Below are 25,025 nucleotides of genomic sequence, written 5' to 3' on the forward strand. Positions count from 1 at the left end.
CAAAAGAAGACAAGGGAGGCGCGGCTACCCCAGCATCAAGGGAGGCGGGGCTACCCCAGCATCAAGGGAGGCGGGGCTACCCCAGCATCAAGGGAGGCGGGGCTACCCCAGCATCAAGGGAGGCGGGGCTACCCCAGCATCAAGGGAGGTGGGGCTACCCCAGCATCATGGGAGGCGGGGCTACCCCAGCATCAAGGGAGGCGGGGCTACCCCAGCATCAAGGGAGGCGGGGCTACCCCAGCATCAAGGGAGGCGGGGCTACCCCAGCATCAAGGGAGGCGGGGTTACCCCAGCATCAAGGGAGGCGGGGCTACCCCAGCATCAAGGGAGGCGGGGCTACCCCAGCATCATGGGAGGCGGGGCTACCCCAGCATCAAGGGAGGTGGGGTTACCCCAGCATCAAGGGAGACGGGGCTACCTCAGCATCAAGGGAGGCGGGGTTACCCCAGCATCAAGGGAGGCGGGGCTACCCCAGCATCAAGGGAGGCGGGGCTACCCCAGCATCAAGGGAGGCGTGGTTACCCCAGCATCAAGGGAGGCGGGGCTACCCCAGCATCAAGGGAGGCGGGGCTACCCCAGCATCAAGGGAGGCGGGGTTATCTCATAGAAACATAGAAACATAAAAAATAGGTGCTGGAGTAGGCCATTCGGCCCTTCGAGCCTGCACCACCATTCAATAAGATCATGGCTGATCATTCCCTCAGTAGCTTTCTCTCCATACCCCTTGATCCCTTTGGCCGTAAGGGCCATATCTAACTCCCTCTTGAATATATCCAATGAACTGGCATCAACAACTCTCGTGGCAGGGAATTCCACAGGTTAACAACTCTCTGAGTGAAGAAGTTTCTCCTCATCTCGGTCCTAAATGGTCTACCCCTTATCCTAAGACTGTGTCCCCTGGTTCTGGACTTCTGCATCATCGGGAACATTCTTCCCGCATCTAACCTGTCCAGTCCCGTCAGAATCTTATAAGTTTCTATGAGATCCCCATTCGTCCTTCTAAACTCCAGTGTATAAAGGCCCAGTTGATCCAGTCTCTCCTCATATGTCAGTCCCACCATCCCGGGAATCAGTCTGGTGAACCTTCGCAAGAACGTCCTTCCTCAGATTAGGAGACCAAAACTGAACACAAAACTGAAAACTTGGTGAGGCCTCATCAAGGCCCTGTACAACTGCAGTAAGCCCTCCCTGCTCCTATACTCAAATCCCCTAGCTATGAAAGTCAACATACCATTTGTCTACTTCACCGCTTGCTGTACCTGCATGCCAACTTTCAATGACTGATGAACCATGACCTCCAGGTCTCATTGCATCTCCCCCTTTCCTAATCTGCCGCCATTCAGATATTCTGCCTTCATTCTGCCTTCATGTTTTTGCCCCCAAAGTGGATAACCTCACATTTATCCACATTATACTGCATCTGCCATGCATTTGCCGACTCACTTAACCTGTCCAAGTCACCCTGCAGACTTTTAGCGTCCTCCTCACAGCTCACACCACCACCCAGTTTAGTGTCATCTGCAAATTTGGAGATATTACACTCAATTCCTTCATCTAAATCGTTAATGTATATTGTAAAGAGCTGTGGTCCCAGCACTGAGCCCTGCGGCACCCCACTAGTCACTGCTTGCCATTCTGAAAAGGACCCGTTTATCCCGACTCTCTGCTTCCTGTCTGCCAACCAGTTCTCTATTCACATCAGTACATTACCCCCAATACCATGGGCTTTGATTTTGCACACCAATCTCTTGTGTGGGACCTTGTCAAAAGCTTTTTGAAAGTCCAAATATATCACATCCACTGGTTCTCCCTTGTCCACTCTACTAATTACATCCTCAAAAAATTCCCGAAGATTTGTCAAGCATGATTTTCCTTTCATAAATCTATGCTGACTTGGACCGATCCTGTCACTGCGATCCTGGCGCTGCTATTTCATCTTTGATAATTGAATCCAACATTTTCCCCACTACTGATGTCAGGCTCATTGGTAGTCTGTCGTATCCAACAAAGATGTTGATGTGCTAATCATCAATGGCATGTGTCTTCAAGTGGCTGTATAGGCCAATTCTGGATGCACATAGTCTCTTGCATATCTCTAGTGTCTCGCAGGCGTTGACATCGGCTTTCTTCGAAGGTCTGGCAGGCAGTCCTCGTAAGGGTTCGCCACTGGATTTTATTAGCTGCTGTATTCTCAAGGTCCTTTGGTTGGATGCCACAGTACTGGAGGTCAGCCTTGATGCAATCTTTGTAGCGCTTGCGGGGGTGCCCCTGGTGCCTTTGACCTTCACCGTGAAGAAGCTGACGAGGGATCCTTGACTCATCCATGCGGATGACATGTCCAGCCCACCGGAACTGGGCTCGCATGATCATCACCTCGATGCTAGTTGATTGTGCTCTCTCCAGAACCTCAAAGTTTGACACCTGGTCTTGCCAGCGAATGTGGAGTATAGATCTGAGACTGCGCATATGGAAAGCTTCCAACTTTTTGATGTGACACCTGTAGGGTGTCCAGGTCTCACATCCATAAAGGAGAGATGAGAGAACGACTGCTCTATACACCAACAGTTTAGTTGACAGTCGGATGTGGTGGTGACTCAACACCTTAGTGCGCAAGCGACCAAGTGCCTGGCTGGCTTTACAGATCATTGCATCAATCTCCTTGTCCAAGGACCCATCACTTGATATGGTGCTGCCAAGGTACTTGAAGCTGTCCACTGTTGTATACTGCCGATGGAGACTGTGGGAGCAGGTGCTGTGGTGCCAGGGGCAGGCTGATAGAGAACCTCGGTTTTACTAAGGCTGATGGTTAGGCCAAACAATTCTGTTGCCTCAGCAAATTTGCTGAGTATGAATTGTAGGTCACTCTCCTTGTGTGCCATAAGGGCGCAGTCGTCAGCAAAGAGTGCCTCTAGGATGAGTCGTTTCCGTACTTTGATCTTTGCAGCAAGGCGGCGGAGGTCGAACAGTGAACCATCTAATCGATATTTCAGGTAGACCCCAAACTCCAAGTCTTTTATGGCATAGTTCAAGACGCAGGTAAAGAATAGGTTGAACAGAACTGGAGCGAGTACACAACCTTGTTTCACTCCATTTGAGATGGCAAATGGGGCCGTGGTTGTGCCGTCTGAGAGCACTTCACCTGTCATGTCATGAAACAGCTCAATGATGTGGACAAACTTCCTTGGACACCCAAGTTTCATCAAGATTGACCACAGCGCTGCTCTGTTGACAGTATCAAAGGTCTTGGTGAGGTCAATAAATACAGCGGACAGGTCCATGTTCTGCTCAATGCACTTCTCCTGCACTTGCCTGAGTGCAAAGATTATGTCCGCTGTGCTCCGACCAGGTCGAAAGCCACATTGTGTTTCTGAAAGATTTACTTCTGAGACACTAGCTATGAGTCGGTTCAATATTTTGTGGGCGATGATCTTCCCAGCAATGAACAGAAGCGATATTCCCCTGTAGTTGCCACAGTCTGCTTTGTTGCCCTTGTTCTTGTAGAGGGAAACTATCATAGCGTCATGGAAGTCCTGTGGCATGTCTTCATCTTCCCAGATGCTAGTTATTATGTCATGAAAGGCCTCGAGAGTTGCTGGGCCTACTGCCTTGTAGATTTTGGCAGGGATTCCATCCTTTCCTGGAGCCTTTCCAGTACTCATCTGGTTGATGGCTTTCTTTACTTCGTCCATGCTGGGAGGAAGATCAAGATCTTCTTTGATAGGTTGCTGGGGTATGGAGTCAAGTGCTTCTTCATTCACTGTTGAAGGTCGATTAAGAAGATTACTGAAGTGTTCTCTCCACCTCTCATTTATGCCAGTCCTGTCTTTGATCAAAGTGCTGCCATCTGCTGAAAGGAGTGGAGTAGTGCTGGGTTTTGATGGTCCATAGACTGACTTGATGGCGCTGAAGAACATCTATGTATTGTGAGTTTCAGCATAATGTTCCACTTCCTCTGCTTTCGTCTGCCACCATTTATCTTGCATCTGGCGAAGGTCTCTTTGTGCTTTGCTCTGCATGTGTCTGTAGCGGTCCCTCTTGGAAATTGAGGAAGGGTCATTTTGCCATTCTAGGTATGCTTTTTTCTTTTCATCCAGTGTCTTGCAGATCTAAATGTTGTTTTCATCGAACCAGTCTTGGTGTACCTTCTTTTTAAGTCCAAGAGTTGCCTTTGCTGAGTCTGTCACCATCTGTTTGAGCTTTGTCCACTTCTGTGTGGTGTTACCAATGAGCGGTCCGTGAGACATCAGCCTGTTATCGAGGCCATCCTGGAACTGCTCACGGTAGCACCGATGTTTCAGCCTAGCTGTGTTAAAGGCACTTCTACTCAGTTTGCACGCTTGTGCTGAAATGGATCAATGTACAGCTGGAGAGTGGATCTGACTAGGCGGTGATCTATCCAGCATTCTGCTCCCCACATGGCTCTTGTGATTTTTACATCCTTGATGTCTCACCTTCTTACAATCACATGGTCTATCATGTGCCATTGCTTAGACCTGGGGCGCATCCCAGTTGTTTTGTACTTGTCGGCCTGCCTGAATAGAGTATTTGTGATAGTCAAGTCGTTCTCCGCGCACATACTCAAGAGGAGGAGGCCATTACTGTTTAATTTTCCTGTGCCGTGCTGTCCAATGACTCCCTTCCAGTGCTTGCTGTCTTTTCCAACTCGTGCGTTGAAATCACCCAGGATGATCAACTTGTCCCCAGCAGGACCTGTCTGTCTAGATCTTCATAGAACCTCGCTTTCATCTCATCGGTGCTTGGCATTCAGGGGGAAACGCAGTTTCATAAGTCTTTCGTTAATCCTTTCAGGCAGATTCAGAAACTGTTGCATAAGAGAAGTCTTCACTGCTATGCCAACTCCGTGGATTCTATTCTCATTCTATGCCTTGCCTTTCCAATAGAAGGTGTAGCCGCTACCTAGTTCACTCACGCAGCCTTCCTCTGCAAGTCTTGTCTCACTCAGAGCCGCTATATCGATGTTATAATGCTGCAGCTCTCTTGCAATAAGGGCAGTCCTTCTTTCCGGCTAACTGGTCTATAATTACCCGTTTTCTCTCTCCCTCCTTTTTTAAACAGTGTTGTTACATTAGCTACGCTCCAGTCCATAGGAACTGATCTAGAGTCGATAGACTGTTGGAAAATGATCACCAATGCATCCACTATTTCTATGGCCACTTCTTTAAGTACTCTGGGATGCAGACTAACTGGCCCCGGGGATTTATCGGGCTTCAATCCCTTCAATTTCCCTAACACACCCTCAGTCTCCTAGTATTTCCAGAAGGTTATTTGTGTCTTCCTTCGTGAAAACAGAACCAAAGTATTTGTTTAACTGGTCCGCCATTTCTTTGTTCCCCATTATAAATTCACCTGAATCTGATTGCAAGGGACCTACGTTTGTTTTCACTAATCTTTTTCTCTTCACATACCTATAGAACCTTTTACAGTCAGTTTTTATGTTCCCAGCAAGCTTCCTCTCATACTCTATTTTCCCCCTCCTAATTAAACCCTTTGTCCTCCTCTGTTGTATTACAAAATTCTCCCAGTCCTCAGGTTTGCTGCTTTTTCTGGCCAATTTATATGCCTCTTCCTTGGATTTAACACTATACTTAATTTCCCTTGCAGCTCTACCCATACAAATTCCACATCATCCAATCTAATGTCCTTCCTTACTATTGCATTAATTTCCTCTTTAACCAGCAATGCCACCCCACCTCCTTTTCCTTTCTGTCTATCCTTCCTGAATGTTGAATACCCCTGGATGTTGAGTTCTCAGCCTTGGTCACCCTGGAGCCATGTCTCCGTAATCCCAATTATACCATATTCGTTAATAGCTGCCTGCGCAGTTAATTCGTCCACCTTATTACGAATGCTCCTCGCATTGAGGCACAGAACCTTCAGGCTTGTCTTTTTAACACATTTTCGGCTTTGATGATTTCGGGGCGGTAATGGCGGTGGGGCGGTAAAGTTTGTGCCCGGGAACAGTTTGCGCCTTGTTGGACTGCCCGATTTCCCAGGCATTCACTGCGGGACGCGCTGCAGGGTGTACGGGTCGGGAAAGAGTCAAAACTTGCACCGGTTTCGCAATCAGGGGCGTTGCACACTGGCGCAGCTCTTCCGGGAGGTGCTGCTCTGTGCTGCCACAAAACCCGACTCGAGGATCGCTGCAAGGCGCTGGAGGATGTCTGCCCGCCCAGAACACCTCACCACCGCCATTGCTGCCGCTCCAGGGCAGAAAACGCAGCGCAGAAGACCCTAAAATTCACCCCGAAGATTGGTGTCCCCTAACTATTACTTCTTAAGGTTCATCACTTGTTTCACAAAACGTCATGAAGACAATCCCATGGTGGGCAATTTCAAAGGAATGGATGTAAACAGTCGAGAATTATATGAACAGATCATTGGCCTGACAGTCTGCTCATAAACTCCATCACTTTATAGAAACATAGAAACATAGAAAATAGGCCATTCAGCCCTTCTAGCCTGCACCGCCATTCAAAGAGTTCATGGCTGAACATGCAACTTCAGTACCCCCTTCCTGCTTTCTCGCCATACCCCTTGATCCCCCGAGTAGTAAGGACTTCATCTAACTCCCTTTTGAATATATTTAGTGAATTGGCCTCAACAACTTTCTGTCGTAGAGAATTCCACAGGTTCACCACTCTCTGGGTGAAGAAGTTTCTCCTCATCTCGGTCCTAAATGGCTTACCTCTTATTCTTAGACTGTGACCCCTGGTTCTGGACTTCCCCAACATTGGGAATATTCTTCCTGCATCTAACCTGTCTAAACCCGTCAGAATTTTAAACGTTTCTATGAGGTCCCCTCTCATTCTTCTGAACTCCAGTGAATACAAGCCCAGTTGATCCAGTCTTTCTTGATAGGTCAATCCCACCATCCCGGGAATCAGTCTGGTGAATCTTCGCTGCACTCCCTCAATAGCAAGAATGTCCTTCCTCAGGTTAGGAGACCAAAACTGTACACAATACTCCAGGTGTGGCCTCACCAAGGCCCTGTACAACTGTAGCAACACCTCCCTGCCCCTGTACTCAAATCCCCTCGCTATGAAGGCCAACATGCCATTTGCTTTCTTAACCGCCTGCTGTACCTGCATGCCAACCTTCAATGACTGATGTACCATGACACCCAGGTCTCATTGCACCTCCCCTTTTCCTAATCTGTCACCATTCAGATAATAGTCTGTCTCTCTGTTTTTACCACCAAAGTGGATAACCTCACATTTATCCACATTATACTTCATCTGCCATGCATTTGCCCACTCACCTAACTTTAGGTGTCAGCCGTGGCTCAATGGGAACACTCTCGCCTCTGGGTCAGAAGGTTGTGGGTTGATAGTCAAACTCCAGAGACTTGAGCGCAAAAATCTAGGCTGAGTCTCCCCAGTGCAATACTGAGGGAGTGCTGCACTGTCAGAGGTGCCATTTTTCGGACAAGACATTAAACTGGGGCCGCTAATGTGAACTTAAAAGATCCCACAGCATTATTCGAAGAAGAGCGGGGGAATTCTCACCAGTGTCCTGGTCAACATTTATCCCTCAACCAATATCACTGAAACAGATCATCTGGCCATTCTCGGATTCCTGTTTTGGGGATCTTGCTCTGCACAAAATTGGCTGCCACATTTCCTACATTACAACAGTGACTACACTTCAGAAGTGTTTCATTGGCTGTAAAGCGCTTTAATGTTCTGAAGTTGTAAAAGGCGGCAATCCAAGTTCTTTCTTTAGTGAAGTGAGCAACAGGCTCTAATCCTCTCTTCTGATATTAGCTCTAAACTTTCGGCAGGAGGCAGCATTGTTAGAGTTGTGGACTGGCTGCAGTTCCTCTTTCTCCACACAGGAGGCAGCATTGTTCGAGATGTGGACTGGCTGCAGTTCCTCTCTCTCAGACAGGAGGCAGCATTGTTTGGGTTGTGGACTGGCTGCAGTTCCTCTCTCCCCAGACAGGAGGCAGCATTGTTCGAGTTGTGGACTGGCTGCAGTTCCTCTCTCCCCAGACAGGAGGCAGCATTGTTCGGATTGTGGACTGGCTGCAGTTCCTCTCTCCCCAGACAGGAGGCAGCATTGTTCACGTTGTGGACTGGCTGCACTTCCTCTCTCTCCAGACAGGAGGCAGCATTGTTCGAGGTGTGGACTGGCTGCACTTCCTCTCTCTCCGGACAGGAGGCAGCATTGTTCACATTGTGGACTGGCTGCAGTTCCTCTCTCTCTCCCAGCAGGAGGCAGCATTGTTCACATTGTGGACTGGCTGCAGTTCCTCTCTCTCCGGACAGGAGGCAGCATTGTTCGAGGTGTGGACTGGCTGCAGTTCCTCTCTCTCCCAGCAGGAGGCAGCATTGTTCACATTGTGGACTGGCTGCACTTCCTCTCTCTCCTGACAGGAGGCAGCATTGTTCGAGGTGTGGACTGGCTGCACTTCCTCTCTCTCCTGACAGGAGGCAGCATTGTTCGAGGTGTGGACTGGCTGCACTTCCTCTCTCTCCTGACAGGAGGCAGCATTGTTCGAGGTGTGGACTGGCTGCACTTCCTCTCTCTCCTGACAGGAGGCAGCATTGTTCACATTGTGGACTGGCTGCAGTTCCTCTCTCTCCTGACAGGAGGCAGCATTGTTCACATTGTGGACTGGCTGCACTTCCTCTCTCTCCTGACAGGAGGCAGCATTGTTCACATTGTGGACTGGCTGCAGTTCCTCTCTCTCCCAGCAGGAGGCAGCATTGTTCACATTGTGGACTGGCTGCAGTTCCTCTCTCTCCCAGCAGGAGGCAGCATTGTTCACATTGTGGACTGGCTGCAGTTCCAATCTGGACCGTTTTGTTTGACTGGCGGATCTGGTTTCATGTTGTAGCTGTTTTCAGTTACCATTTATTAAAATGATAAACTCACAAATTTAAGTTTGAGGTTCCAACTGCCAGCACTAATTCCTTTTGATAGTTTAAGCCTCATTACTTGCCTAAGTTATGATTGAAAGTGTAATTCTATCCAGCCTTTGCAGTTCTAAATAGGATTAAATCTAATTATGCAGAGCCGGAGCGGGCTGATTGTTGTTGCCGACTTATTGGAGCAGGGTTAGATAAACAATCAGGACAAGCACTTGTCAGATTAGTGTGTGACCGATCTGCTCCTGTCTGTAAAACTTGTTTCTTAAACATTTATTAAAGTTTTGATGTGAAGGCCACCTGCTGTGAAATAGAACCCAGTGTCGCCAGGAGATACCGTACAGAAGATGCGGATTGCATCTTGTCAGCTTCTGTGATCATCCTGGTCTGTGTGACTCAGTATCACACTGCGTGTTGCATCCACCCGCTGAGAAATCAGGGGAGCAACCTTATTCTGAACCCATATTCGCTCAATTTCTCCGCAATCTCCTCTCCTGAAGGCGCTGGTTCCATGGGCAGCGGGCACATACTGCTCATTCTCCCAACACGCCAGCATTTCATCTCAGAAGACGATTGGTGCAAGCGCCAAAAGTGTCTCAGTTACTTCGCAACATCGTGAGTGACGGCCCCTGCCACAGAGGGGCGCAGGTCACAGGTCACAGGGTCAGATGATGGGAGAGCCCCTGCAAGTGGCCAATATCCATGTATGAGCCCAGTCAGTGAATGTTGCCAGGACACGTCACCACGTTGGTAACACAGCCAGGCCCAATCCTGACCTGAGACTCACTCACACACCCTTCGGATGGTGATCGGAAGTGGGAACCCTGGCTGATTTTTCACCTCCGTATCCCAGGGACACTGGGCAAAGTCAGTGCCCTAATCCCCAGTCTCTGCCTGAGAACAACCACCTCAGCTCAGAGCTTGCAGTAAAGCCGGAGGCCTGCTTATTCCAGTCAGTGACCTGGGTTTAATTCACCAGTCTCGCTAAGCTGTAGGTAAAATTAGCTTGGAATTTGCATTTCGGAATATTATTGTAATGTATGCACCTGTGAGGATGCTCCCAGGTTTTGTAGAGCTGTCGCCATCAGCCGGTCCAGGCAGCGGGCGGTCGAGGGGGTCGTTCAGCCTGACTGCCTGCCTCTCTTCCGCGCGTACATCCGCACCAGGGTGTCCTTGGAGATGGAGCATGCGGTGTCCACCGGTACGCTCGCGGCCTTCCGCGAGAGGTGGGCACCGGAGGGACTGGAGTGCATCATCACCCCCGGCAACCAAATTTTAATTTGATTTTATGTTTTAAAGTTTAATTTGTTTTAATTGCCAGTGTTTTTAGTGTCCCCCTCCCCTTTTATAGGGGGCACTTGTCAAATGTGGAATTTTAATGCCCTAAAAAAAACACAAAAAAAACCCTACAAAAAAACAAAAAAAAACAAAAAAAAGAGGGCTGTCATAAGTGTCTGGAGTGTCCCCCAGATCGGGGGGCACTCGAGCTAATGTTATTTTGTACTCCCCAAAAGAGCTGTAGAGCTGTCAAGTGGCTGGTCACAATAGTCTGAAAATGCCTGATCTCATCTGATCTCAGAAGCTAAGCAGAGTCAGGCCTAGTTAGTACTTGGATGGGAGATTCCTTGGGACTACCAGTAGGCATTTGCTGCCGGGCTGCTCATGGTTCTGCACACACACTGACGTTGATCCATCAACAACCTTTTTTGGCCGACATCCGCTGCCATCGAGTCGCTAAAAACAGCTCTGGGCCCTGACTCCCTTCGGTGTGTCGAGGAGGCTCAAGCACGTGGGGAGATCCCGTCCGAACTGACCCCCGTCCAGACGGAATTCCTCATCGGCGCCAAACCCCGGAACCTCCCTCAGGACTTCAGGTACGCTCACGGCCTTCCGCGAGAGGTGGGCACCGGAGGGACTGGAGTGCACCATCACCCCCGGCAACCAAATTTTAATTTGATTTTATAGTAGTCTAAAGTTTAATTTGTTTTAATTGCCGGTTTTTTAGTGTCCCCCTCCCCTTTTATAGGGGGCACTTGTAAATTATGGTTTTAGAGCCCAAAAAAACCCCGAAAAAAACTACAAAATATACAAAAAAAAAGGGCCTTAGGAAATGTTTGGGGTGTCCCCCAGATCAGGAGGCACTTGATTTAATGTTTACTTTTTGTCCCCAAAAAGTGTTGTAGAGCTGCCAAACCTATGGCCACACTAGTCTGAAAATGCCTGATCTTGTCTGATCTCAGAAGCTAAACAGAGTCAGGCCTGGTTAGTACTTGGATGGGGGACTCCCTGGGAATACCAGGTGCCATAGGCATTTGCTGCTGCCACAGGCCGCTCATGGTTCTGCACACATACTGATGTTGATCCATTAACAACCTTTTTTGGCCGACGTCTGCCGCGCGGCCGATGCCATCAAGTCGATAAAAACAGCCCTGGGCCCTGACTCCGTTAGGTGTGTCGAGGAGGCTCAAGCACGTGGGGAGATCCTGTCCGAACTGACCCCCGTCCGGACGGAATTCCTCATCGGCGCCAAACCCAGGAACCTCCCTCGGGAGCCGGCGCCTCACAACTTGAGCCGCCTCTGGGAAATCCCTTCCGTGCCTTTCAGTTCTGCGCGGAGGGGTTTCCTGTACGGGCTGCTCCTGCATACTCTCAACTTTGCCATCATCGTCTGCTGTCCGGACACACCATGGTGTACCATCTTGTCGTCCGGAGGAGGCGGGGGTCCCCGATGGAGTGCACTCTACGCGGGAGTCCTCCCATTATTTATCGGGGACTTGGCCTGGAGGGTGGTGCACGGAGCAGTCCCGTGCAATAAATTTTTAAGCCGGTTCTACGGTCTGGAAGAGTCCGTGTTCCACGTTTTTATTGAATGTACGAGGTTGCAGCCCCTGTTCCATTATTTAAAGGCGTTGCTCCTCAATTTCTGGCTGCACTTCAGTCCCACACTCCTGATCTTTGGGCACCCTGTGCGGAGGGATGCGGGTAGATCCGAGGGCCTCCTCGTAGGACTGCTCCTGGGCATGGCCAAGGGGGCCATCAGCTGGTCCAGGCAGCGGGCGGTTGAGGGGATCGTTCAGCCCGACTGCCTGCCTCTCTTCCGTGCCTACATCCGGACCAGGGTGTCCCTGGAGATGGAGCACGCGGTGTCCACCGGTACGCTCACGGCCTTCCGCGAGAGGTGGGCGCCGGAGGGACTGGAGTGCATCGTTACCCCCGGCAATCAAATTTTAATTTGATTTTATATGTCTAAAGTTTAATTTGTTTATTGTGCCGGGTTTAGTGTTCACCCCTCCCTTTTAGCCAGGGGGCACTTGTATAATTTGTGTTTTTATTGCCCTAAAAAAAAAACTAAAAAAAAAACAAGGGGGCACTTGTTTGAAATTGTTTGGAGTGTCCCCACCCTTAAGGGGGCACTTGATTTAATTGTTTAACTGTTTTTCTACAAAATAGTTGTAGAGCTGTCAAGGAGGAGGCGGGGGTCCTCGATGGAGTGCACTCTACGCGGGAGTCCTCCCACTATTTATCGGGGACTTGGCCTGGAGGGTGGTGCACGGAGCAGTCCCGTGCAATAAGTTTTTAAGTTGGTTCACGGGCTCCCAGGCCGCCTGCAATTTCTGCGGTCTGGAAAAGTCCGTGTTCCATGTATATATTGAATGTACGAGGTTGCAGCCCCTGTTCCAATATTTGAAGGGGCTGCTCCTCAAATTCTGGTTGCACTTCAGTCCCACACTCCTGATCTTTGGGCACCCTGTGCGGAGGGGAACGGGCAGTTCGGAAGGCCTCCTCGTGGGCCTGCTCCTGGGCACGGCCAAGGGGGCCATCAACCAGTCCAGGCAGCGGGCGGTCAAGGGGGTCGTTCAGCCCGACTGCCTGCTTCTCTTCCGCGATTACATCCGACCAGAGTGTCCATGGACTTGGAGCACGCGGTGTCCACCGGTACGCTCGCGGGCCTTCCGCGAGAGGTGGGCGCAGGAGGGACTGGAGTGCATCATCACCCCCGGCAACCAAATTTTAATTTGATTTAAGTTATGCTAAAAAGTTAATTTGTTTAATTGTTGGTTTTAGTGCCCCCCTGTTAATAAGGGGGCACTTGATTTATGGGTTTTACAAAATAGTTGTGGAGCTGTTGAGTTGTGAGTGGCTTAGCCAGTCACATGATGTTCACAAGACTCATTGGGCCCAAGTTTCGGGCCGCGCCAAGAACGGCGCAGCCTCGACCTGGACGCCCGTTTTCCGCGCCACAAAGTGCGCCTAAAAAAACTTACAGAGTCTCCAGCTCCCTGCTGGTCCTCTGGAGTCAGGCGCGGCACAGCACGAGCTGCAGGGGGCGGAGCTAGGTCCCTGCGCTGAAAACAGTGCCGGGACCAATGCACATACACGCTACAGTGTGCGGCATGTGCAGTAGCTCCAGGCGCCCAAAACTGTGTGGGAGGGGCCCAAAGCACGCAGCCCCTAGCCCTGGCCGAATGGCCTCACTGGGACTGCGTGGATAAGGCTGCCTCCCATGCCCAGCTCCTGCTTCCACCCGACCCGACCCGACCCGACTTGACTCCCGCTCCCACCCCCCCCCCTCCACCGGACTGCCCCCCCCACGACCCGACCTCCGCTTCCCCCGCTCCCGACCTTCAACACCCCCCTCCCCGACCGACCTCCGCTCCCGACCGATCTCCCTCCCCCCCCCCGATCTCCGCCTCCCCCCCCCCGACTGATCTCCGCCCCCGACCCACCGAACCCCTTCCCCTCTGCCCCGATCCGCGCTCCCGACCCTCCCGGAACCCGGACCCGACGCCACCTACCTGTCAATCCGGTAAGTCTAAGGTCGAAGTCTTGGGCCCGGCCCGTTCAGCCTCCCTCTCCTTTCTTTCTCTCTCTCTCTCTCTCCCTTCTCTCTCTCTCTCTCTCTTCCCCCCTTCTCTCCCCCTTTCCCCTCCCTCCCTTCTCTTCCCCCCTCCCCTCCCTCCCTCCCATCTCTCACCCCCCTTCTCTCCCCCCTCCCTTCTCTCCCCCCACTCCCTTCCTCTCCCTCCCTGCTCTCCCCTCCCTCCTCCTACCTCTCCTCCCCCCCTCCCCTCCCTCCCTTCTCACTCCCCCTCCCCTCCCTCCCTTTTCAGCCCCCCCTCCCCTCCCTCCCTTGTCACCCCCCTCCCCCCCACCCCCTCTCCCCCACTACACCCCCTCTCCCCCACTCTACCACCCCTCCACCCCTCCTCTCCATCCTCCCCCTCCCCTCCACCCCTCGCTGTCAGAAACACAGACACTGACAGACAGAGAGTGAGAGAGACACACACAGGCAGACAGAGAGATAGAGACACTGATAGAGACACTAGGGAGGGAGGGGGGGCCCGTCCCAGCATGCTGTTGGAGGGCTCCCGGTGCTGCAGTCAGTAAGTAGAAAATGATTTATTAATTGATTTTTTTAAATTTATTTTTTATTAATTTTTTTGATTGATTTATTGGTTGATTTATTGATGTATTTATCATTTATTATTGATGATGACTCTTTTTGTAAAATTGAAGTGTTTAATGTTTGTAAACTGCCCTTTAAACCCGGACCCCCCATTCCCTACGCCTGATTTTCTAAAGTGTAGACAAGGTTTTTTTGAGCCTACAAAAATCTTCACTTACTCCATTCTAAGTTAGTTTGGAGTAAGTTTTCACTGCCGAAACTTTGAAAACAGGCGTAAGTTGAAAAAAAAATTCTGTTCCAAAGTGAAACTGTTCTAACTGACTAGAACTGGAGCAAACTAAATGCCGAGAATTTGAATTTCTAAGATACTCCGTTCTACACCAGTTGCTCCAAAAAATCAGGAGCAACTGAGGCCGAAACTTGGGCCCAATAAAACCCCTGTCAGGTACAGGGGGTCCATGGTGAGGCAGGTGGTTGTGAGGTTGTGAGCCTGGTGGATGAACTGGTAATGTGTCGTGTGATTGTTGAACTTTTTGCTAATAAAACAACTAGTTCTTAATAACAATGTGTGGCTCTGAATTCTTAAACAAAGAACCCATGAAGCAAATACATTACGGTTATAATTTAAACTTCTCCCCCGTCCCCCTGTCTCTCGGTTGTTTTATTGGAGAAGCTGCTCTCCATGGTATTGTTTGATCTGCTGCTCAGACTGTGACCTGTTTATTGGCCCTGTGCAGTTACTGAAACCCCGTGATCACAACTTTAAACTGCTATACGAGCCAGCAGCCACTCACGCTTGTCTCTGACAGCACGTTGCTTCTGGAGGTCCCTGAGTCGGTTCTCCTCACTAACGTTGTGATCTAAATCCCGCTTCCAGCTGCAGAATACAAGTGTTACTGCGCAGGCAGTTTGATATGTGGGCATTATACACAGTATCAGCAGCCTGTGCCCCCCAGACAGATGCCAGCTACTAACCGAGCAATCTGTGCTCTGTTAATTCTCTCCCTGCCGATTGACTAGCTTTCCTTCCTGTTATATGAGAGCTGTCACATCCCCCAGTTTACTCGGATCAGTGACCTCGTTACGCGCGGGATTAGAGGGGAAATCAGGTATCTGCAGCCAGTGACATAGTTAGCAGCACCCCTGCCATAGTCAGGGCATGGGTCAGTGATATCTACGCAGCTGGGTGTTGAGGTCAGTGTAATTTTATGGAGCAAAACCTCCAGCTCCCTCTGCTGGCTAATTGGTACAACAACATCTAGCGCAGCCACAGCCACATGTGATCGTGTGTTTACACACTCACACCTCCATCCGTGTCAGCACTCACACCCTCGACTGTGTTTACACACTTGTATTCCTACCCATGTTTATGCTGTCAAATACATGTCTGTATTTACACGCTCACAAATGGTTTTATCGGCACCAGTTCATAGTGTACATGCTCTTCCTTTCCTTAATCTCTTCACTGCTGAAATCGAGACCAAATCACATTCCCCACTCTGACTCAACATGGCTAAACGATGGAGCACAGTCCCACGGACACCTGTCATTGGCTTATTGTTGGGGCACAGTCCTAAAGGCAGCAGTCATTGGCTCATTGTTAGGGCACAGTCCCAAGGGCAGCAGTCATTGGCTCATTATTAGGGCACAGTCCCAAGGGCAGCAGTCATTGGCTCATTGTTGGGGCACAGTCCCAAGGGCAGCAGTCATTGGCTCATTGTTGGGGCACAGTCCAAGGGGCAGCAGTCATTGGCTCATTGTTGGGGCACAGTCCCAAGGGCAGCAGTCATTGGCTCATTGTTGGGGCACAGTCCCAAGGGCAGCAGTCATTGGCTCATTGTTGGGGCACAGTCCCAAGGGCAGCAGTCACCCCCCAGTTTCTTGCCCAACTGCTCTTTATTTGTGTATGAGCCCAGGCAGTGTTGATGGGTTATTTGACCATAAGGGAGTATTGCAATGGAACCCAGTCCTCCTCTAGCACCTAACACCACTTGATAATAATCAGGAGTTCTGGCAAAATCCTCCTTCCTAATTCCCAGAGATAGCGGCCAGTTGTAGGACCTGATACACTCACCTCAGTTCTGGGCACCGTGGATATATTGGCCTTGGAGTGGGTGCAGCACAGATTCACCAGGCTGATACCAGGACTAGAAGGGTTAAATTGAGGAGCGGTTGCATAGACTAGGTTTGTACTCCCCTGAATATAGAAGATTAAACGGTGATCTGATTGAGCTGTTTACGATGATTAAAGGAGTTGGTAGGGCAGATAGAGAGAAACTATTCCCTCTGGTGTGGGAGTCCAGAACAAGGGGCGTAACCTTACAATTAGAGACAGGCCGTTCAGGGGTGATGTCAGGAAGCGCTTCTGTACACATCGGGTAGTGGAAATCTGGAACTCTCTTCCCCTAAAAAGCTGTTGAGGCTGGGGGGGAGGGGGCAATTGAAAACTTCAAAACTGAGATCAGCTAACTCAGCAAAGAGCAGGGATAGCAGTTCAAGGGGGAGAAATACAGTCACGCCTCTGTTGCAGTGTTAATCCAGGCGGAGCGGTACCTTTAGCGGCTTGAAAAGGTTTGCGCCTCCCGCCCAGAAATTCGGCAGAATCGGTCAAAGAGCTGACAGCGGAAATAAATCAGCCGTTGCACACCAGAGCTCGGGGGTGAGGGGGAACGATAACGATAATGCCGGCTTTAAATTTAACGCATTGCACATGCGCCAAACTCTGATTCAGATCCCAGGAAAAAACAAGTCTTAAAGGAGCGGCATCGCAATGCACCTATTAAAGTTTTCAAAATCATTTTTTCTCAAGCTGAACTCTTATATCTGTCTGCTGTTGTAAACTCGGAGGCTCACCACCGTGCTGTGTGTAAACGTTGCACTGACTGTGACCTCCGAGGGAATATTTACTTCCTCATCCTGTAAAGTAGCCCCCAGTTAACGACTCTGCAAGCCCGTACCCACTGTTTTTCCAGTCGTTGTTCTTGGTGGCCATTAAATGAAGCAGCCGCACCAAATTTACTGACCAGGGCACAAGTGTGGGCGTTGCACCAGGAATACGTCACGATCGGAGCGATCGTCAGCAGCCGGGCACTAATGAATTTTCGGTCGGGGCGCTAAATGCTGCATTCCTGGTCGGTAAACTCTTACGGATGTGAGTGTGCGTCATGAGTAGATGGGAGTTGGGCAGATTCTAAAGCTCTGACCAGTACTTTCTCCAACACTTTCAACGTCGCTAACACTGTCCAACTCACACTCATCATCTTCCCTATCTCTGTAACCTCCTCCGGCCCGGCAACCCTTCGAGAACTCTAGGTTCCTCTGACTTGGGCCTCTTGCGCATCCCCACTTCCTCCGCCCCACCATTGGCGGCCGTACCATCAGTCATCTCGGCCCTAAGCTCTAGAAATCCCTCCCTAAACCTCACTACCCCTCTCTTGTCCTTTAAGACATTCCTTGGCTGCACGGGATCCTTAGAACGCTGCACGGCCGGACAACTTAAAGGGAACATTGGGTGTAAATACACTTTTGCCTTGATGCGCTCCTGTGCAGAGCCTTGGGATGTTTTACTCCATTAAAGGCACAATATAAATGAAACTTGTTGTTGTTGTGCTAGTTTATAAATGAACAATCCAATCTGTGTTCACACAGTAGAAAGGAAGCAAACAAAGAAACCAGGCCCTCCAGCCCTCACCCACCAACTATTCCCAGCACAGGCTCGCACGGGCCCTGAAGCCTAGGCCCACTCAATGGTAAGGAATAGCCCAAAGAATATTTCAAACGCTGTATCCTGTCTTTAGTTCTAACTCTTTCTGAACAGCCCTTGTTCCAATTAAAGAAAAAAACATGAACAAAGATAAAAGCTGGTTGGGTGTTGGCTGAAAACTGTTTGAAATGCAGCCTCTGCGTAGGCCTTTTATAAACAATCACTATTCCTTTAATTCACATTCCCTTAGGTTGTAAAGCGCTTTAACACATGAGAGGCTTAAATAGCAGTGGACACAATGGCGATATATAAATATAGCCATTGACCTTCAAAGAGAATCAGATATTGTTGGTCAAAATTTTAAAGGCATTTCCTGCCAAAGCCTTGTGATCCAGGAACAGTTATAATTAGCCTAAAAGTAACAAAGTCCGCTGGTGGGACTGAGTGCCACAAAATGGTGGCGTTAACAGTGTTTTTTGGGGGGGAGTAATTTTGTTGCTTCTCAGAGACATCAGTGCAAGGGAATGGAACACTTTCTCAAGTTTTGTGCTCGGTCCTAGTATTGAGCGTTCTGTTGTATTGCCAGCTCTGGTCAGACATAAGAACATAAGAATTAGGAGCAGGAGGAGGCCATTCGGCCCCTCGAACCTGCTCTACCATTCAATAAGATCATAGCTGATTTTCGATCTCAACTCCACTTTCCTGCACTGTCCCCATGTCGCTTGATTCCCTTAATATTCCAAAATCTATCGCTCTCTATCTTCAGTATACTCAATGACTGAGCCTCCACCGCCCTTTGGGGTCGAGAATTCCAAAGATTCATCTCCCTTTGAATGAAGAAATCTCACCTCATCTCAGTCCTAAATGGCCGACCACTTAACCTGAGACTGTGACATCTAGATCTAGACTGTCCAGCCAGCGGAAACAGCCCTGGGCAAAAGAGGACATATAAACTGCAGTTTTAAATGAAAGTTGGCAGGTTTAAGCCACAGCTAATTTATTGGGGGCTTGTTTTGACTGCTTCAACAGCAAAGAATAAATATTTCCTCCCTGTAACTTCATCCAAGCCCTAATAAGAAATTGGAACAGATGTAATGAGCTGAACTACATGCACTCAATGAAACGCCGTGTGTCTGGAGAGGGTTCAGCGTTGTGGAAAATACGGATCAGCAGGTGTTTATGTCTCGGGTTTTAATGTGATGTTTAATTCAGTTTGTGAATTGTCGCACACACACTCAATTAAAAGTATGTGAACTGCATTTTAGAGTCATCAGCACAAGCAGAATAGACTGGTAAGATTTGGTGTGTTATTGATAACTAATTTAATTAATTAATTATGCACATTTAGCACCATCATTAGTGATTACAGTAATATGAGTAGAAATGATTGCTAGTGATTTTATTGTATGAATATTAGACTGACTGGTTACAGCTTGCTCACTCCACTATTTCACAAGATGCGCCAGCCTATTTATTTTAAATGAGTTGGTGGCTCAGTGAAAATAACAGAACTTGATGTGAGTGTGTGAAGTATTTGTACAATCATTTTACCCTGTATTGCAACAAATTCAAGTTAACAAACCCTAGAAGTAGCAGTCAATGTCCCATGTTACAGTATGGCTCGGCGAAGTTAATCTTTCCAACCCAAATTTCTAGATCGCACTGATAGGCTTGCAGAGTTGACTGTTATTCCTGTGGTGTTAGCATCAAGGCAGATTCTCTTCCCTCAGACACCAGGTTACCTACTGTCATGAAACAGTTCATTCGTGCTCTGGTGCCGTTCTGTCCCCGTGGCCTTCATGTTTGATCTTAAACTAAGTATCTGTTTGGCTCAATTGATAACACTCTCATCTCCAGGTTGTGAGTTCAAGTCCCACTCTAGGACTTGAGACCATATTGAGGCTGACATTCCAGAGAGCTACTGAGGGAGCTCTGCCATTGGAGGTGCTGTTTCAGAAGCTGAGGCCCATTCACCTGTCTGGATGGGTGTTAAGAAATCCCCTGGAAGATTTGAGGAAAAAATGTTTGCTGTGAGATAAAAGGCTTGGAAAGATTATCAAGATTATTGGAAAGGTTAAGATTGAGTGCAAATAAATGATGGACAAGAGTGTACAAGGTCTGAGGCAGATTTTAGTGAAAGAAGAAGATTGTCATTGAGAAATTAGATATCGTGCCGAAGGCCACGGGGACAGAATGTATAGAAGACATATCAAGTCGCTGGACATATATCACCAACGATGTCTCCGCAAGATCCTGCAAATCCCCTGGGAGGACAGACACACCAACATCAGTACCCTCGTCCAGGCTAACGTCTCCAGTATTGAAGCACTGACCACACGCGATCAGCTTCGCTGGGAAGGCCACATAGTTTGCATGCCAGATACGAGACTCCCTAAGCAAATGCTTTATGCGGAGCTCCTTCTTGGTAAACGAGCCAAAGGTGGGTAGCGGAAACGTTACAAGGACACCCTCAAAGCCTCCCTGGTAAAGTGCGACATCACCACTGACACCTGGGAGACCCTGGCCGAAGACCGCCCGAGGTGGAGAAAGTGCATCCGGGAGGGCGTTGAGTTCTTCGAGTCTCAACGCAAAGAGCGTGAAGAGGCCAAGCGAAGGCAGCGGAAGGAGCGCGCGGCAAACCAGCCCCACCCCACCCCTTCCCTCGACGAATGTCTGTCCCACCTGAGACATGGTCTGTGGCTCTTGTATTGGACTGTTCAATCACCAGAGAACTCACTTTGGGAGTGGAAGCAAGTCTTCGTCGATTCCGAGGGACTGCCAATGATGATGATGCTAAGAATTCCCGTGACTATTTGAAGAAGAATAGGGAATGTCTTATAAAAGATTGCAGAAATTTGATTTGCACTGAACGGAAGTTGCGCTTAAAATACTGCACTCTTTTGCTATGACGATTTTGGACAAATTATGCCGAAAAATCCAGCGTAACCGAGCAGAAACTACGATCCGGGGTGTTTAATATACAATCCTACTGGGAGCAAGACCAGTTTTATAGTGCCTCCTCATCCCTGGGATGGTACCGACTTGGTACTGTCTTGAACTTTGACATTGATAGCAGTTGAAAGAGCCAACCCTAGAATTCATTCCCTTTGTTTGAATATCTCCCATAATACACTCTGGTGACCAAGAATGGTGCTGGCAGCAAACGGGTGCAGTTCTCACAGATATCCAGCAGAGGGGGATGGCAGACAGCCCTTTTGCTGCTGTGGTACCTCCTGAGTTAGGGTGAGTCTCCAGACCCTCCTGTTTACAGCCTTGGTTTGCTTTTCTAGAGATATTTTATGGCATTGACGCTGTAAGAGGACCAGTAGAGACAAGGTGGCGTAGTGTGCTGGGAGTGCTGACACATCACAACATGGAGAGCTGGCACACTGCTTTATATCTGCACTCTTACATTGCACAGAAGCTCGGTTCCTTCTCTGTAAGGGACGGGCGGGGAGAGATTACAAGGGGGATTGTCGTTACCAGACCATGGTGGTGCCTTTCCTAGCAGACAGTGCAAGCCTGTAACCCATCGATCTCTGGGCCACAGTGGCATGTGCCTGAGCAGATTGTGGCATCTCACCCACTGCCCTGGGCACAGACCAGCTTTCGGGACAGACCCAGGATGGATCAGCTGCCTCCTGGATATACTTGCTGGCCATCAGGGGTAAGTATCCTTCCAAAGGCCGAGAGTTACGTATCCTCCCAAAATAAACAAAGCCCTATCAAAGGGCAAATTGCTTTATGAGTCAACAACAACCCTTTGTTTTCTTTCGGTGCAGGAGTATTGTTGTAATCTCGGTCATTTCTCCAGGGTCACCCACACTGGGTATCTCACAGTCTGAGGCTGATCTGACAGGCTAGACAATGCAACAATCCACAGCGCCCTGGCCCACAAAGTGAGACATTATCTCCTGCCTGGGAATTCAATGCCTACCCCTAAGTGCTTGCGATCACGGGGTACTCTGACAATTGGAAGGGAACGGGTAAAGCTGGCGAGATTTGCTGATCTATCGGGGAGGCAAGAACTCGCTCTCTGTGACAGGTTCAGTTTGAGTGATGGATCGGTGTGTGAATGCACTGTAATTGCAGGGGTACTCGGTGGCCTTGTGTAAGACATGACTATTGCAACGCTCTCCTGGCCATCCGCTCCCATCTTATAGCCTCTGCAAACTTCAGCTCATTCAAAACTCTGCTGTCCACATCCGAATTCACACCAAGTCCCGCACCATCACCCCTGGCTCCCGGTAAAGCAATCTCTTGATTTTAAAAGGCTCATCCTTGTTTTCAAATCCCTCCATGGCCTTGCCCTCCCTATCTCTGTAATCTCCTCCAGCTCCACAACCCCTCGAGATCTCTGTGCTCTCCAATTCTGGCCTCTTGAGCATCCCTGATTATAATCGTGCCTTCTGTTGCCTAGGCCCCAAGCTCTGGAACTTCCTACCTAAACCTCTCCGCCTCTCTATCTCTGTCTCCTCCTTCAAGACTTTCCTTAAAACCTACCTGTTTGACCAAGCTTTTGGTCACCTGTCAGGTAGGTCATTCTTGCCACTGAACCAAGACCTAGCTCTGTCAAGCCCGTGTGGTGGCTGGTGTGCAACGGCCACCACACGTTAAAAAAATCCACGCACAGGCATCTTCCACCCTTCACGATGTATTTCAGGACCTGGAATTTTAGGTGCTTCATTGGAACACCTGTGAACTTATCCTTTTTTTGGCGTGGAAGCAAGTCATCCTCGTTTCGAGAGACTGCCTATGATGATGATGACCTCCTTATGTGGCTCGGTGTCAAATTCTCTTTGATAATGCTCCTCTGAAAGCCTTTGGATGTTTTACTACATTAAAGGTGCTATTTAAATCCAAGTTGCTGCTTATAGACCTGTCTGGGGCTCCTCCACTGTCAGTGACACCAGCTGAACACTGCAGACAGGAACTCTGGAGAGAACTGGGATCACTGCCATCAGTGGAGCTGGGGTGGGGGTGGGGGGGGTGTCTGTCCTCCCAAACTCATGGAGGGGCAAGATGGGGGAGGGCAATGGATGGCAATAAGGGAGACAATATATGTCACTGCAGTGGGGAAATGAATGGCATTGAAGGGGTGAAAGGGGAGGAGGCTCCGAATGGCAGTGAAGGCGGTAAATGGTTTATAAAAGGCAGATGTGGTGCTTCGGGTTGGAGGATGAAGAACACGAACATTGACTGATGGGGGGGGGGGGTGAGTGACAGTATTAACTGATGGGGGGGAGGGGGAGTGACAGTATTAACTGATGGGGGGGGAGTGACATCATTAACTGATGGGGGGGAGTGACAGCATTAACTGATGGGGGGGGGGGATTGACAGCATTAACTGATGGGGGGAGGGGAGTGACAGCATTAACTGATGGGGGGAGGGGAGTGACAGCATTAACTGATGGGGGCGGAGTGACAGCATTAACTGAGGCCCACAGGTTGGTGTGGGAGTCCGGGGTGGGAGCGGGGGGGGGGGCAGGATGGGGAAGTGGATGCAGGGAAGTGTGCAGTTTGGACAGTGGAGGGGGGTGGGGGGGGGGTGGCGAGAGAAAGAATCCTAGCGAGATGAGGAACTGAAAGGGAGGGAACCCCCAACTCCATCAGCACAGCTTGCTCCCTGACGAGTGTAGTCACCACCCCCCCCCCCCCCCCAAGTGCTGATCTCGGGCCCTCACAAAGAGAGGCAGTGCCACCCACCAGCAGCTTTGGTGGAAGTACAAACGGCTGCCATGCAGGCTCTGGGCTCCTGCTTCCTGAGATTGGTGGACAGAATAGACGGGGGCTTTGAATGCGTCATTCAGCTTCTGCAGGCTGCTCCACCGCGGATGAGGGGAATTACTCAGCCTCGGCCCCACGGGAGCGGCCCAGCAGGAGCGGCTCGCGGTGGCCTCTCTCAGGATGCCAGGGCCGTGCCCTGTCCCAATACCCGCTCGGGGATCTGGGCCAGACTGTCCCGGCAGCAGCTGAGGTGCAGCTGTCTTCATCCTGACCCTTGCAGACTTGAGCACCTCAAAGTCACCTCAAGGTCCCGCTGCCTCCCACCAGATGTGCTGAGACCATGTGGGAAGCAACTGATAGGAGTAGCCCAATTAGAAAACCTTCTTCTAATAAAAGCACTTTGGATTGATCACTTGGGTGTGAAATGAATGGAGGGCACTGGTTATGTATTTCATTAAGTTAATCCCCTTTATCACATTTAGCACTTTGGTCTGCGGTGTGGTTTAATAGCAGCTTTTGAGCCGGCACTCAGTATGTAAGTGATATAGAAGTGGTCAGAATGATTCGAATTTACTTTAATGCAGGGTGAAAGGAGCGGTGAAGGATGTAACGGGGACTGTTAACGCTCTGTGTAAGGTTACGGTGCGGCGGATTGAGAAGCAATTAGCTCATCCGTCAAGTTGTGGAGGAGGCCCTCTGACTGCTGCTGCTGCCTTGCCATTCCCATCCTCCAATAAGGATTATTGCTGCTGCACCTCCTCCAAATACAGGCCTCTCGATACAGGAGGCTGAGCCGGATGCAGCACAGCAGGACCAAGCCGAGACTCTTGGTGGGGCAGTTTAAAGGGACCTGTCTCCGCTTCAGTATCCCAGTACTGTGCTCAGTACTGATCCTGGTGGTCCTCTGGCCTTGATTGGACACGTGTTACTCAGGCCTGGTGGGATTGCGGCACCTTGTCACAAGCCACGCCTGTGGCCGTATCCCTTGTACCCAATCCGCAACCATTCAAGGTTCCTGGGAGGGTCTAATATTGGGGAATGAGGCAGCTACATGCCCTCCAAAAACCTGCATGTAATGTCTGATGGTGTAAAAAACCAAATAGATTACCAAACTGATGACCTGCAGAATAATCGCTAACCGGCTCTAAACTGTTTTATGGTAGACATGAAATTGTTCATTGACTTTTCAGATTTCTCTCTTTCTTTGAAAGGTTCATCCAAACTTTAGCTGTAGAATCTCAGAGCCAGATGGTTGTGGGTTATGCAAGGCGCTATATATATGCTACTCTTTCTTTCT

General features: G+C 49.7%; 1 protein-coding gene and 1 pseudogene across 1 annotated transcript in view; one reads left to right on the top strand and one right to left on the bottom strand.

Annotated features, from left to right (window-relative positions):
- The window catches only part of LOC139229062 (C-X-C chemokine receptor type 3-like), a 78,151-nt gene that overhangs the window by 26,317 nt on the left and 26,809 nt on the right, over nt 1–25,025 (bottom strand). The window lies entirely within an intron of this gene.
- Nucleotides 11,084–11,202, top strand: LOC139229499 (5S ribosomal RNA; annotated as a pseudogene).

The sequence above is a fragment of the Pristiophorus japonicus genome, chromosome 18 (genome assembly GCF_044704955.1).
Source record: "Pristiophorus japonicus isolate sPriJap1 chromosome 18, sPriJap1.hap1, whole genome shotgun sequence".
Taxonomy (NCBI): Eukaryota; Metazoa; Chordata; class Chondrichthyes; family Pristiophoridae; genus Pristiophorus; species Pristiophorus japonicus.